Source organism: Gorilla gorilla, chromosome 14 (genome assembly GCF_029281585.2).
Source record: "Gorilla gorilla gorilla isolate KB3781 chromosome 14, NHGRI_mGorGor1-v2.1_pri, whole genome shotgun sequence".
NCBI lineage: Eukaryota > Metazoa > Chordata > Mammalia > Primates > Hominidae > Gorilla > Gorilla gorilla.
In genome coordinates, this window is record NC_073238.2 from 50,558,255 (window position 1) to 50,572,490 (window position 14,236).

The following is a 14,236-nucleotide window of genomic DNA, read 5'->3' on the forward strand; positions in this document are numbered from 1 at the left end:
AAATTACCATTTAGGTGCACCTACCAGTTTACAATTCTAGCAGCTCTCATTTTAGGTAAACAGATCTCAATTGTGACTGTCCACTTTTGTCTGTTTATCCAGATTTCAGGGTAGGAGTTTGCCCTGCAAATTCAATTTTCTAATGGGTCCAAGAAAAGTCATTGATTTTCAGTTTGATCACCATTTTCTTGTTGTGACAAGATTGACAACTTTCAAGATATATACATGTTCTAGTTGAAACAAGGAGTCACAAACTGATCACCTTTTCTAACTGAAATGAAAAGAATGTATTCTCCAAATCAAGGGCTGCACAGCCTGTAACTGAAACCTTATTAATCTACTCTGGCAGTGATATCACATCAGGCAAAGTAGCTGCAATTGAGGCTACTAATTGTTTAAGTCTGCAGTAGCCTACAGTTTTTCCCCATGAGACATCCAGTTTCTGCAGCCATTAGGCTGGCAAATTAAAGAGAGCTATGTTAGGCAGCAGTATATTTGCATCTTTTAGGTCTTTAATTATGGCACTAATCCCTACTGTCTTCTCTGGGATAAGAGATGTTTTTGATTTACAATTTTGATCTGATGAAGGGAGCAGTTTCAGAAGTTTTTATTTGGTCTTTTCCTTACCATGATAGCTTTTACTTCAGAAATTAGGGGCCCATAAGGGGGTAACTTTCAACTGTCAAGTATATCTATTTCAATTATGTACTTGGTGATGGAGATAGTTATCACTGCAGGTGTAGGGGAGTCTGTGGGCACATTGAGCCCACTGTGATTTGGAATTTGGTCATAGATTTCCACTCTAGGAATCAACGTCAACTCAGACCCTATGCTCAATCATCCTTGAGAGATCTAGTTATTTCCGTTTCCTCAGTGTACAGTCACCTGTGTTAATGGCCAGAGGTCCCTTTTGGGAGGACTGTGGATACTGTCATAATATAAACTTTGACTAGTATTGCAGGGCCCTTCTTAGGAATCCAGCCACTTCTTTGGTCAGTAGTTTCTGGTTCTGGAAATTAGTTCAGGTCTGGGAAATGAGTAAAGAATTATGCTTTCCACTGGGCTGACTGTCTTCAGCCTCCTGCTCCTCTGTTCTTGCTTTTCTTTCTTTAATTAGAGATGCTGAACAGCACCATTCTTAATTGGCTTGGCAACCAGGGGAGGAGGTGGGTACAGCTCCTGAGGGGGAAACCAGTTGTCTTGTTGGGAAGAGGCCTCCGCAGCATCTTCCAGGACAGTGGGTACTCTTCTAGCCCTTATTAGGGAAGGGTGGGCCACCTCTGCACACCCAGAGGGTTCAGGTAGACTTGTAGACTCCAGATCCTTAGGGGCACCTATCCAGATGTCCTGTCAGAGTTTTCAGGATCCCTGGTCATCCCTATCAGGGCCCTGTCCTTCACATAACAGACCTACCTGGGCTGAGCATTCAGATGCCTCTGGAGCTCTGCAACTCTCACAATTAGGTCTTTAGCCTGTTGTTTTACCCTGTCCACCCTTCCACTACTGGTATAGAGGGCCTCTTATGAGGCTACCACCAAGGCTTTCTCGTTTCACATACTTGTTAACAGTTCTCAGCCTCTCATTATCCTTATGTAGGGTGTCAATACAACTTAGCAGCAAATGCTTGCATCATGGCTTCTTCCACAGTATTCCACTCCAACAGGACATTTTCCAAGATCATCATCAGTGCAATCTTTATGAAGTGAACTGCCACATTGGGCCAGGATCTATTGCTGTCACACCTACCAATCAGAACAGATCCTGCTACATGGTGAGTGAGCCAGTTACAAATTACCTCCTATTTTCTCGTATCACTATCCATACTCCTAGTTTTAGACCTGGTCTTCTGAGAAGCAGACACTAAGATGGGATTACATGTACAAGGATCATGTTATCAGACATGCCCATGTAAAAGGAAATAGAGAGGGAGCAGGAGGAGGCCAGGAGAGCAGTCTGACAGTAATGCAAGTCTTAGCCCTAGTAAAGGACAGTGAGAGAAGGTTGGCTGAAAGCAAAAGCATCCTAGGCTGTAATGTAGTCTAGGAAAAGTTTGGCAAAGCCAACCAAGAGTACTCACTTCTGCAGCACATATACTAAAATTAGAATGACACAGAGAAGATTAGCATAGTCCCTGTGCAAGAATGACACACAAATTCATGAAGAATTTCATATTTTGAAAAGATAAGAGTCCTATCTTCAGCCTCCTTAAACAGAATAACTCTCAGCCAATAATTTTGTATCCAGCAAAACTAAGTTTCATAAATGAAGGAGAAATAAAGTCATTTTCAGACAAACAAATGCTGAGGGAATTTGTCACTACCAAACCAGCACTATAAGAAATGCTAAAAGGAGTTCTAGACCTTGAAACAAAAGCCCCATATGTACCAAAACAGAACCTCTTGAAACCTTAAAACTCACAGGGACTATAAACCAATAACACAATGAAAAAAAACTATCTAGGTAACAATTAATATGATGAAGAGAACAGTGCCTCATATCTCAATATTAACACTGAATGTAAATGGTCTAAATGCTCTGCTTAAAAAATACAGAATGAATTTTAAAAATCACAAACCAAATATCTGCTGTCTTCAAGAGACTCACCTAACATGGAAGTATTCATATAAACTCAAGGTAAAAGGGTGCAAAAAGATATTCCATGCAAATAGAAACCAAAAGCGAGCAGTAGTAGCTATTCTTATATCAGAAAAAACAGACTTCAAAGCAATAACACATTAAAAAAAAGCAAAGATGGTCACTATATAATGACAAAAGGATCAATTCAACAAGAAGATATTTCAATTCTAAATTTATATGCACCTAACACTGGAGATCCCAGATTTATAAAACATTTTGAAATGTTTAAATTTTAAAAATTACTACTAGATCTAAGAAATGAGACAGCAACACAATAATGGTGAAAGACTTCAATACACCACTGACAGCACTAGACAGATCTTTGAGACAGAAAGTCAACAAACAATAAACTTAAATGACACTCCAGAACAAATGCACTTAACAGATATTTACAGAACATTCTTCCCAACAACTGCAGAGTATACATTCTTCTCATGAGCACATGGAACATTCTCCAAGACAGACCATATGATAGGCCACAAAATAAATTTCAATAAATTTTTTAAAATTGAAATCATATCAAGTATATTCTCAGACAACAGAGGAATAAAACTAGAAATCAACTCCAAAAGGAACCCTCAGAACTATACAAATACATGCAAATTAAATAATCTGCTCCTGAATATCTGGGTTAACAATGAAATAAAGATGGAAATTTAGAAATTCTTTGAATTGAATGATAATAATGACACAAGCTATCAAAACCTCTAGTATACAGCAAAAGCAGTGCTAAGAGGAAAGTTAATAGCACTAAATGCCTGTATCAAAAAAGGTGAAAGAGTACAAATTGACAACCTAATGTCATACCTCAAGGAGCTAGAGAAACAACAACAAACCAAACCCAAAGCTACAAGAAGAAAAGAAATAACAAGATCAGAGTAGAACTAAATGAAATTCAAACAAAAAAACCCCAAAAGATCAATGATACAAAAATCTGGCTCTTTGAAAAAATAAGCAAAATAGAACATTAGTTAGATTAACCAAGAAAAGAAGAGAGAAGATCCAAATAAGCTCAATTAGAAATGATCCTGGAAACATTACAACCAACACCACAGAAATAACAAAAGATCATTCAAGCCAGGCATGGTGGCTCATGCCTGTAATCCCAGCACTTTGGGAGGCTGAAGTGGGCAGATCATTTGAGGTCAGGAGTTCAAGATCAGCCCGGCCAGCATGGTGAAACCCCATCTCTACTAAAAATACAAAAATTAGCTGGGCTTGGTGGTGAATGCCTATAATCCCAGCTACTCGGGAGGCTGAGGCAGGAGAATCACTTGAACCATCAGGTGGAGGTTGCAGTAAACTGAGATTGTGCCACTGCACACCAGCCGGGGTGAGAGAGCAAGACTCCAACTCAAATAAAAAAGAAAATCATTTGAGGCTGCTATGAATACCTTTATGTGCAGAAACTAGAAAACCTAGAGGAAATGGATAAGTTCTTGGAAACATACAACCCTCCTAAGTTAAATCAGGAAGAAATAGAAACCCTCAACAGATCAATAATAAGCAATGAGATTGAATCAGTAATTTAAAAGTTGCCAACAACAATAAGAACACCCAGGACCAGATGGATTCACAGCTAAATTCTACCAGGCATTCAAAGAATTGGTATCAATCCTACTGAAACTATTTCAAAAGACTGAGAAAGAGGGAATCCTCCCTAAATCATTCTATGAAGCTAGTATCACCCTGATACTAATATCTGGAAAGGATACAACAAAAAAAGAAAACTACAGACCAATTTCCCTGATGAACATAGAGGCAGAAATCCTCAACAAAATACTAGCTAACTGAATCCAACAGCACATCAAAAAGATAAGGTACCTTGATCAAGTGGGATTCATTCCAGGGATGCAGGGATGATTTAACATATGCAAGTTAATAAATGTGATATATCACAAAAAACAGAATTAAAAACAAAAACCATATGATCATCTCAACAGATGCAGAAAAAGCACTGGACAAAATCCAGCATCACTTTGTGATAAAAACTCTCAACAAACTAGACATAGAAGGGACTTACTTCAAAATAATAAAAACCACACATGACAAACCCACAGCCAACATCATACTGAACGGGGAGAAGTTGAAAGCATTCTCCCTGAGAACAGGAACAAGACAAGGCTGCCTACCTGCACCACTCCTATTGAATATAGTTCTGGAAGTCCTAGCCAGAGCATTCGGGCAAGAGAAAGAAATAAAGGGCATCCAAATTGGAAAAGAGGAATCCGAACTATTGCTGTTTTCAGACGACATGATCGTATACCTAGAAAATCCTAAAGACTCCTCCCAAAAGACTCCTAGATTTGATAAACAAATTGAGTAAAGTCTCAGGTTACAAAATCAATGTACACAAATCAGTAGCACTGTTGCACAACAAAATGACCAAGCTGAGAATCAAATCAAGAACTCAATCTCTTTTACAACAGCTGCAAAAACAAAACAACAACTAGGAATATACTTAACAAAGCAGGTGAAAGATCTCTACAAGGAGAACTACAAACCACTGCTGAAAGAAATCACCGATGAAACACACAAAAAAAGAAACAACATCCCATGCTCATGAATTGGAAGAATCATTGTGAAAAGGACCATATTGCCCAAAGCAATGTATACATTCAATGCAATTCCCATCAAAATACCAACATCATTTTTCACAGAATTAGAAAAAAAAATCCTAAAATTCATATTGAACCAAAAAAGAGCCCAAATAGCCAAAGCAATCCTAATCAAAAAGAACAACTCTGGAGGCATCATATTACCAGATTTCAAATTATACTACAACGATATAGTTACCAAAACAGCATGGTACTGGTATAAAAAACAGGCACATAGATTAATGGAACAGAATAGAGAACCCAGAAATAAAACCAAATACTTACAGCCAGCTGATCTTCGACAAAGCATACAAAAACATGACTTAGGGAATGGACCCTCTTTTTAATAAATGGTGCAGGGAAAACTAGCAATCCACATGTAGAAGAATAAAACTGGATCCCTATCTCTTACCTTCTATAAAAATCAACTCAAGATGGATCAAAGACTTACATATAAGATCTGAAAGTATAAAAATTCTAGAAGACAAGGTTGGAAAAATTCTCATAGACATTGGCCTAGGCAAAGAATTCATGACTAAGATGCAAAAAGCAAATGCAACAAAAACAAAAATAAATACATAAGACCTAATTAAACTAAAAAGCTTCTGCACAGCAAAAGACATAATAATCACAGCAAGCACACAACCCACAGAACGGGAGGAATTATTTGCAAACCACACATCTGATAAAGAATCTAGAATCTACAAGGAACTCAAACAAATCAGCAAGAAATAAACAATCTCATCAAAAAGTGGGCAAAGGACATGAGTAGATATTTCTCAAATGAAGATACACAAATGGCCAACAAACATGGAAAAATGCTCAACATCACTAATCCTCAGGGAAATGTAAACTAAAACCACAAAGATGCTACCTTACTTCTGCAAGAATGGCTATTAAAAAGTAAAAAAAAAAATAGATGTTGGCATGGATGTGGGGAAAAGGGAATGCTTACACACTGCTGATGGGAATGTAAATTAGTACAACCTCTATAGAAAACAGTATGGAGATTCCTTAAAGAGCTAAAAGTAGATCTACCATGTGATCCAGCAATCACACTGCTGGATATCTACCCAAAGAAAAAGAAGTCATTATACAAAAAAGACACTTGCACACATATGTTTATAGGAGCACAATTCATAATTGCAAAGATGTGGAACCAACCTAAGTGCCCATCAGCTAACAAGTAGATAAAGAAAATGTGGTTATATATACACCATGGAATACTACTCAGGCATTAAAAGGAATGAAATAATGTCTTTTGCAGTAACTTGGATGGAATAGAAGGGTAATATTCTAAGTGAAGTAACACAGGAGTAGAAAACCAAACACCGTATGTTCTGACTTATAAGTGGGAGCTTTACTGAGTATGCAGAAGCATACAGAGTGATATAACGAACTTTAGAGACCCAGAAGGGGGTGGCTGGGAGGGAAGGAAGGGATAAAAAAACTACACATTAGTGGCCGGGCATGGTGGCTCATACCTATAATCCCAGCACTTTGGGAGGCCAAAGCGGGCGGATCACGAGTTCAGGAGTTCGAGACCAACCTGACCAACATGGTGAAACCCCATCTCTACTAAAAATACAAAAAAATTAGCCTGGAGTGGCGGTGCATGTCTGTAATCCCAGCTACTCAGGAGGCTGAGGCAGAAGAATCGCCTGAACTCAGGAGGCAGAGGTTGCAGTGAGCCGAGACTGCACCACTGCACTCACGCCCAGGTGACAGAGTGAGACTCCGTCTCAAAAAAAAAAAAAAAAACTAAAAAAAAATAAAATTAAATTAAAAAAATAAAACTACACATTAGGGACAATGTACACTACTTGGGTGATGGGTGCACTAAAATCTGAGAATTCACCACTGTATAATTCATCCATGTGACAAAAAAAAAAATTTGCACCCCAAAATGTATTGAAATAAAAAATTTTTGAAAAAAGACATGAGGGAACTTTAAGTTGAAGTCGGCTAACAATGGAGTCCCATGTTTCGCAGGAATGGGTCTGCTTTAGTAGCTCCACTGCACTTAATCATAGGCAGAGAACAGCCCTTAGGAAGTATAAACCTGATACAAAAGTAGTAACACATGTAAAAATTTTTTGAAGCCCAGCACCTAGGGTCCTCAATTAACCTTCCCGTCCTGGGAAGTCTGTGAGGTTCATTGTTGGGTCACCACACTAACTTTTCTATTTTTTTAAATTATTTTTTCTCTCATTTCTTCTTCCTATTTCTTCCCAATCAACACACTAACTTTTCTAAAGGGCATTTCAGGTTTTTTGCTGAAGAATCCTCCAATCTCCTACCCCATAAGGTTTAATCCTAGCTGCTGGTTTATGGAGTAGGGCAGGAGAAGACAGCTGAGAGTTCCATTATTCAAACTGCATATTTTCATTTGATCCCATCATTCTTAGACCTCTATCTCACTCACACGTCTCTGTGTCTGAAACTCCAAAGTACAAGAGCTATTGCAGTTTAATTTATCCAGAAAATAGACTCCTAACTGAAGGAGAGTATCCCAGCTGTGTGGGATGGCAGAGGGGTCCCAGTGACCAACTGTTCCATGTGTTCATCTTCAACTGTCTCCCAGTTTTCAGCTCCTTTCTCACCCCCACCTTCTTCCATACCTGCCAAGTTCTAAAGCACTAAGCAGGTCAGAAGAGTAAATGCATTATTTTCACTGATATTCTTCTCTGCAGGCACTCTGTTGTTGTTTCCTCAACTTCTATCAAGTCAATTTGTATTCTTCCAGCTATGAGCCTTCCAAAATTTGTTTAAATCACTCACCTGCTGAGATTTCTTCTTATCCATTAATTTCAATGATCAGCTATCATGTCTTGTCTAATAAATATCATATCCAAATGTAAAAGTAGGCCCCTGGGTGCCTATTCTTAACATTTTCTTCACAATTCAAACTCAACTTCACCAAAATAAAAATTATGATTTTACTTACACCAATTATACCCACAGTTTTCAAATTTTACATTTGTTATTGGATTTTGTCAGGTGGGAGTACTTTAGGAGTTTTATACATGGGAAGAATATGGGTTTGTGAGATAGGAGCATGTAAGAATGAACACACCAAATGATGTAATAGTTATAAAAAAAAATCCTGAGGCCCCACACACATACTGCCTTACTTACTAGTTTCACAAGCAAAAAATGTTTTGACTAAAATGGGGAACATTCTAATTATGCGCATGTGCATTTTTTAAAGCACAATAATACTACGCTTCAATAATATTTCTACTATTCTACAAGATTTAAAAATAATAATTTTATACTCAAAAACTGTGAATTCTAAAATAGATCACATTTGAGATTGTTAACAACCCACCCTGGTATTTGAGTTAGAAATTCCATCAATGTTTTTATTTAAAATTTTTTTGTAATGTACTAATTTCTAAAGCTTTATAAGCACCATGTGGAAAATGTATTAAGAAGCAGCTTCATAGCAGTTGTGGTCTTTGTGCCTTGTCCTTCGTTCTTTCTTCACTATTATCTTTAAGCTTTAACACCTTGGTTTCTTCTTCCAGCCTCTAACACATGACTTTGTCTCCCAGCTCTGTGCGTGTTCATTCTCTCCAGGCTCAACAGAGAGACACAAAGTATTTTCTCTTCTGCAGTTAGCCTCAACATTGCCCCCACACACAGTTACAGCTGGTGTGGCCCACAATTCCCAGAATAACCCACTTCACTCTCCTTCTCTATACCTGCTTCCTATGAGTTGTGATTTAGGCATACTATGCTTTGAAATTATACTATAACTCAGGAAGTTAGGATGTTTCATTGTGGCAATCTCATGGGAATAAGGCCAGCATAAAAATAAATTATCCTGGGGAGACGACAAAAACACATTATAGATTTTGCAAAAACGACAGCAATCATGAAGTAACCTGGACCATTAACAAGAAGATATTTGTAATTATCCACTTATAAATATACATACCAGAGATCCCTGAAAAGTATAAAATTGTACTACAATAACTTTAAGGTTCCCTCTTATTTTACTGACTCCAAAATGAACTAGATATCTTTAAAACAGAAGAACGGATTCTCCCATTCCATCACTTCCAACTCACTGGACTACTCATAACTTAATGTTCTTGATCTTCCCAAGGAGCTGCTTTTATCTGATTATATAAATCAATGGTAATATACTAGAAAACTGCAGCCTAGAAAGACAAAGCAACGCCACAGTTAAACTGAAAATTCTACTAGATATTAACAACAACGAAAATCACATACATAAAGCTAATTCTATTATCATAAAAGAGTTGTTTTGTTTTGTTTCTGACACTAATAACTTCTTAGCATTCCAAGCAATAACATATTTCACCTACGATCTTGTTTTAATTTGCTTTTTAAAGGTCATTTTCCAAGAGTAGATTGAAACAACAGGGTAAGAATAAGAAATTTCAAGATACTGTTTACACATCTGAAATAAAGTATACTTAGGTTTTTAAAAAAGTCCCTCACCTCTATCCAAAGCAGAGAGAAAATTCCATTAGCTGCATTTTTTTTTTTTTGAGACAAAGTCTCCCTGTCGCCCAGGCTGGAGTGCAGTGGCGCCATCTCTGCTCACTGCAGGCTCCGCCCGCCAGGTTCACACCATTCTCCTGCCTCAGCCTCCCGAGCAGCTGGGACTACAGGCGCCCACCATCACGCCCGGCTAATTTTTTGTATTTTTAGTAGAGACGGGGTTTCACCGTGTTAGCCAGGATGGTCTCGATCTATGACCTCGTGATCCGCCCGCCTCGGCCTCCCAAAGTGCTGGGATTACAGGCGTGAGCCACCGCGCTCGGCCTGCATATTATTTTTAAACCAATGATTGCTAACAAACACACACAAAAAAAAAAAGTAAAAAAAAAAATCACTCCACTGAACGCTTACAAAAGAAAAAACAGGAGAATACAATGTAGTTAAGTACAGCTCCTATATATATAGTACTTTTCAATATAGGCAACTGCAACAGTGAAAGAACACAGCCTTCTACATACTTAAATACCAAATGCCCCCTTGTGGACAGCACTGTTACTAGATTTGCATATAAAATCTGTTTAAACTAACTTTTCTCTCTGTGATTTGAAGCTATGTACCTATCAATTGACCATTCTGATCTTGGAGAGAACACAAACCCAGTGAGGGCTGTCCACAGAACACCTCAGGAGGCAGTCTCAGAGATTACAGCATTTTAATAACCTCAATACTTTAAAAATATATACTTACATGTGTCAATAGTGCTCTAGTGTCACTAATTTTAATGACTGGTTATCAGGCATTAAAAACAACATTTCTAAGAATTTTCAAAAGGCATAAACTACCACAGTGAGCCCAGTGGGAGCATGACTAATTGGGTGTACAGTGAGGTAATGGGTCCCAGGAAGACCCAAATAGGGCTGGATGTCCATCAGGCAGCACAGCTAAAAGAAGAATCTGAATCATGGTAAAGAAATTAGTATCACAGTCAGGAAAATGGTGTGGGGCATCAGGATGAAGAAAAGATAAGTAGGTCAATGAGTAATAAGACTGGAAGTCAGAGAGTGGGACATGACATGGACCACAACAGAGAATAATAGAGGGGAGAGTCTTGCTTCTCTGAAGAGCCAGGTGTGTGATAAAACAATGGCCCGATGGTTTAAAAGAACTAAGACTTAAAACCATCTCTTTCTTCAGGCTTCTCTTGCTTTTGTAATATGTTCTTCTCCTGCTTGTCCTATGGCAAGCTGAAACATATGTCTGAAGGGAATATAGACAAACAGGCAAAGATTAATATTTCAAAGAGCCAATTCATCAAAGGATTAATTTGCAGGGAGACCAATCTACCTACGATTCCAAATTTACTAAAAATTCGCTTTAAGGAAAATCATTCATATATGTGAACTTATAACCTGAAATATACTCTTTTTCTAAGAATATTTTCAATAATAATACTAAATGCTAAATGATTTCCGTAAGTTTTGGGTTTTCAACAAACATTTCTTAAAATGTTACTAAATAAAATTATATTCATTAGAACATATTCAAGGATTTGGATTTCGGCAAATTGGCTTCCTGTGAATTGGTTTTCTACAAATTGATCAAGAGTCTTCCAGAGAATGTTTGAGATGAGATTAAGTATTTTCCTAAATAATGTTTCTCTGTTTCTACACCTTCTCCCCCATTCTTTTCACCACCAGCTAGTCTTGTTAGCTTTAGGAACAGGATCCATCTGACTGACAAAGCATATGCACTGGTGAGAGATTTCCCTGAAGGATCCAAGCTGCCTGGGTGTAGTGGAGGACAAGGGGGAGGGTATTGATAGTAAAACTAGAGAAAGAGAAAAATAGGGGTCATCACTTTTATGACTCTGAATGAGTCAAGGAATAGGACTTCCACTTTGCAATACAATTGACTACAGGGATATGGTGGGGCTTGCTGATAAGAGCCATTACAGTAACTTATCACAAGCAAGGCTGTATTCCACATCTTTCCCTGAGGGATATACATCCCCTATATCTGTTGATCTTAAGTTGTGCTCTGTAATAGAGCCTATTGTGATGTCTGCCAAAAAAATACAAATGTCCAGGCCTTATTCCAGACCTACCAAATTTCTGGGGAAATCCTCAGAACGTATACTTTTAATATACATTAGTATACATACATAATGTATACAAAAGTATACATTAAGCAGCACTATTCACAATAGCAAAGACATGGAATCAACCCAAATGCCCATCAATGATAGATTGGATAAAGGAAATGTGGTACATATACACCATGGAATAATATGCAGCCACAAAAAGGAAAGAGATCATATCCTTTGCAGGGATATGGATGGAGCTGAAAGCCATTTCCCTCAGTAAACTAATGCAGGAACAGAAAACCAAACACCCCATGTTCTCACTTATAAGTGGGGCCTGAACATTGAGAACACATGGACACAGAGAGGGGAACAACACACACTGGGGCCTGTCAGGGGGTAGGGTGGGGGAGTGGAGAGCATTAGGGAAAATAGGTAATGCATGCTGGACTTAATACCTAGGTGATGGGTTGATAGGTGCAGCAAACCACCATGGCACATGTTTACCTATGTAACAAATCTGCACATCCTGCACATGTACCCCAGAACTTAAACATTAAAATTAAAAAAGAATATACCTTTAATATATATCAATATGGCTACAGGTCTTTGCTGAACATACCTGGAAATTCTTGGAAGGAATTTCAGGTAGGCACTAAGTCCTGTTTTGGGGAATGCACATGTTAGAGACTAGAAAATGTACACCCAACTAGCTCAAGGGAAGTAAAGGTTCTGCACTTTTTATTAAGAGGGTTAAATATCAGCTGGGTGAGGTGGCTCACGCCTGTAATGGGAGGCTGAGGCAGGCGGATCACCTGAGGTCAGGAGTTCAGCCTGGCCAACATGGCAAAACCCCATCTCTACTAAAAATACAAAAATTGGCTGAGCGTGGTGGCAGGCACCTGTAATCCCAGCTACTCGGGAGGCTGAGGCAGGAGAATCGCTTGAACCCGGGAGGCGGAGGTTGCAGTGACCCAAGATCGTGCCATTGCACTCCAGCCTGGGCAACAGAGCAAGACTCTTGTCTCAAAAAAAAAAAAAAAAAAAGATGTTAAATATCTAATGAATTCTATTATAGTTTTGAGAAGGTACCAAAAGATTCAGAAGATTCACAACTTATATAACAGCACAGCTTAATAAGTGAAAACAGATTGCACATCTTTGGGCCTTATGCTTATCCCTTCCAAGTTGATTGGGGTTAATTTCACAACAGACTTGTTTTAATAAAATAGTACTTTTCCTTTATCAAGGGAAACTAGAACAGGAACTAACAGAGCTTACTATGTCAGGCACTATATTATTTGTTTTATCTATCTCTAATAATCTTCACAGTAACCCTGCATGACAGTTTAATTAACTCAATTTCACAGATGAGGAAGTTAAGCCTCAGAGAGATGAAATAACTTCCTCAGTGTCCCATAGTCTGAATTTGAGCCATGATGGTCTGATTCCAAAACCTACGTTTCTAGGGAAAATAGGTTATACTTAGTACATTTTCTCACCCCTACTCTTCCACTACACACCACATCACATTTTCTCCTAATGTCCTAGCCTCTAATTGGCACTTCTTTCTTCGCTTTTGAATAATTTGCCTGAACTCTGGACAACGTGTTTTATCCTCTCCTACAGCAGAAGTTTCTAGAACATTCTTTTCCTGAACATTCATAAAGCCTTCCCCTTCTTGACTTCTGTGATACCATTCTTCCAGTTGTCCCCCCATCCTTTCTCAATATTTTTTCTTCTCAGTAATATTCCCTAAATTGCCTCCTAACACTTTAAATGTCAGCATTCCCCAGGGTTTCAACCTCAATTCTATTTTTCAGACTGCATATTTTTCCTGAGCAATCCCTTGTAGTTTCATGACTTCATGTGACACTTATGACTTGGTGATCTCTGTTTTCAGAGAAGCAACTTTCCATAATCCAAAACTATTTTCAGTTGCTTCCAAACCACTATCACCTGTGTAATACACACAAACAAAACTAAACTTACCATTTCCTAACATTCTAACTAGTTTCAATTTCTATTATCCTGTTCATTGTAATCCATGAAGTTATTCAAGCCAAAACTCTCAATTGTCATTAAATTCTCTTGCAGTCTTACCCAATATCTAAGTATTCATGAAATCCTCATTCCTAAATAGATCTTTAATCTGTCTCCTCTGCTCCATCCCCATATAATACTGCCCAAGCTAAAAAAAAAAAAAACCCACCTTCCCTTACCTAGACTACGACAAAAGCATCCTAGCTGGTTTCTCTGATTCAATTCTAACCCACCCTGAGGAATCCTTTCTTCATGGTGGTTGGGGTGGGGGTGGGAGGATCTTTCAACCTCTATATAAAATATTTCAATAGCTTCTTATCATATATAAAAAAAATTCACACTCCCTAACATGAATACCAAACCCTTTATTATTTAGCCCCTGCATATTATTTCCAGCTTCATC

General features: G+C 38.2%; 1 protein-coding gene and 1 non-coding gene across 24 annotated transcripts in view; one reads left to right on the forward strand and one right to left on the reverse strand.

Annotated features, from left to right (window-relative positions):
• CCDC169 (coiled-coil domain containing 169) overlaps window positions 1-14,236 on the reverse strand; it is a 70,816-nt gene that overhangs the window by 38,055 nt on the left and 18,525 nt on the right. The gene's annotated exons all lie outside the window — the stretch shown is intronic.
• On the forward strand, window positions 2,070-2,176 carry LOC115930513 (U6 spliceosomal RNA). The gene has a single exon (XR_004067144.1). It is a non-coding gene; the product is annotated as a U6 spliceosomal RNA (small nuclear RNA).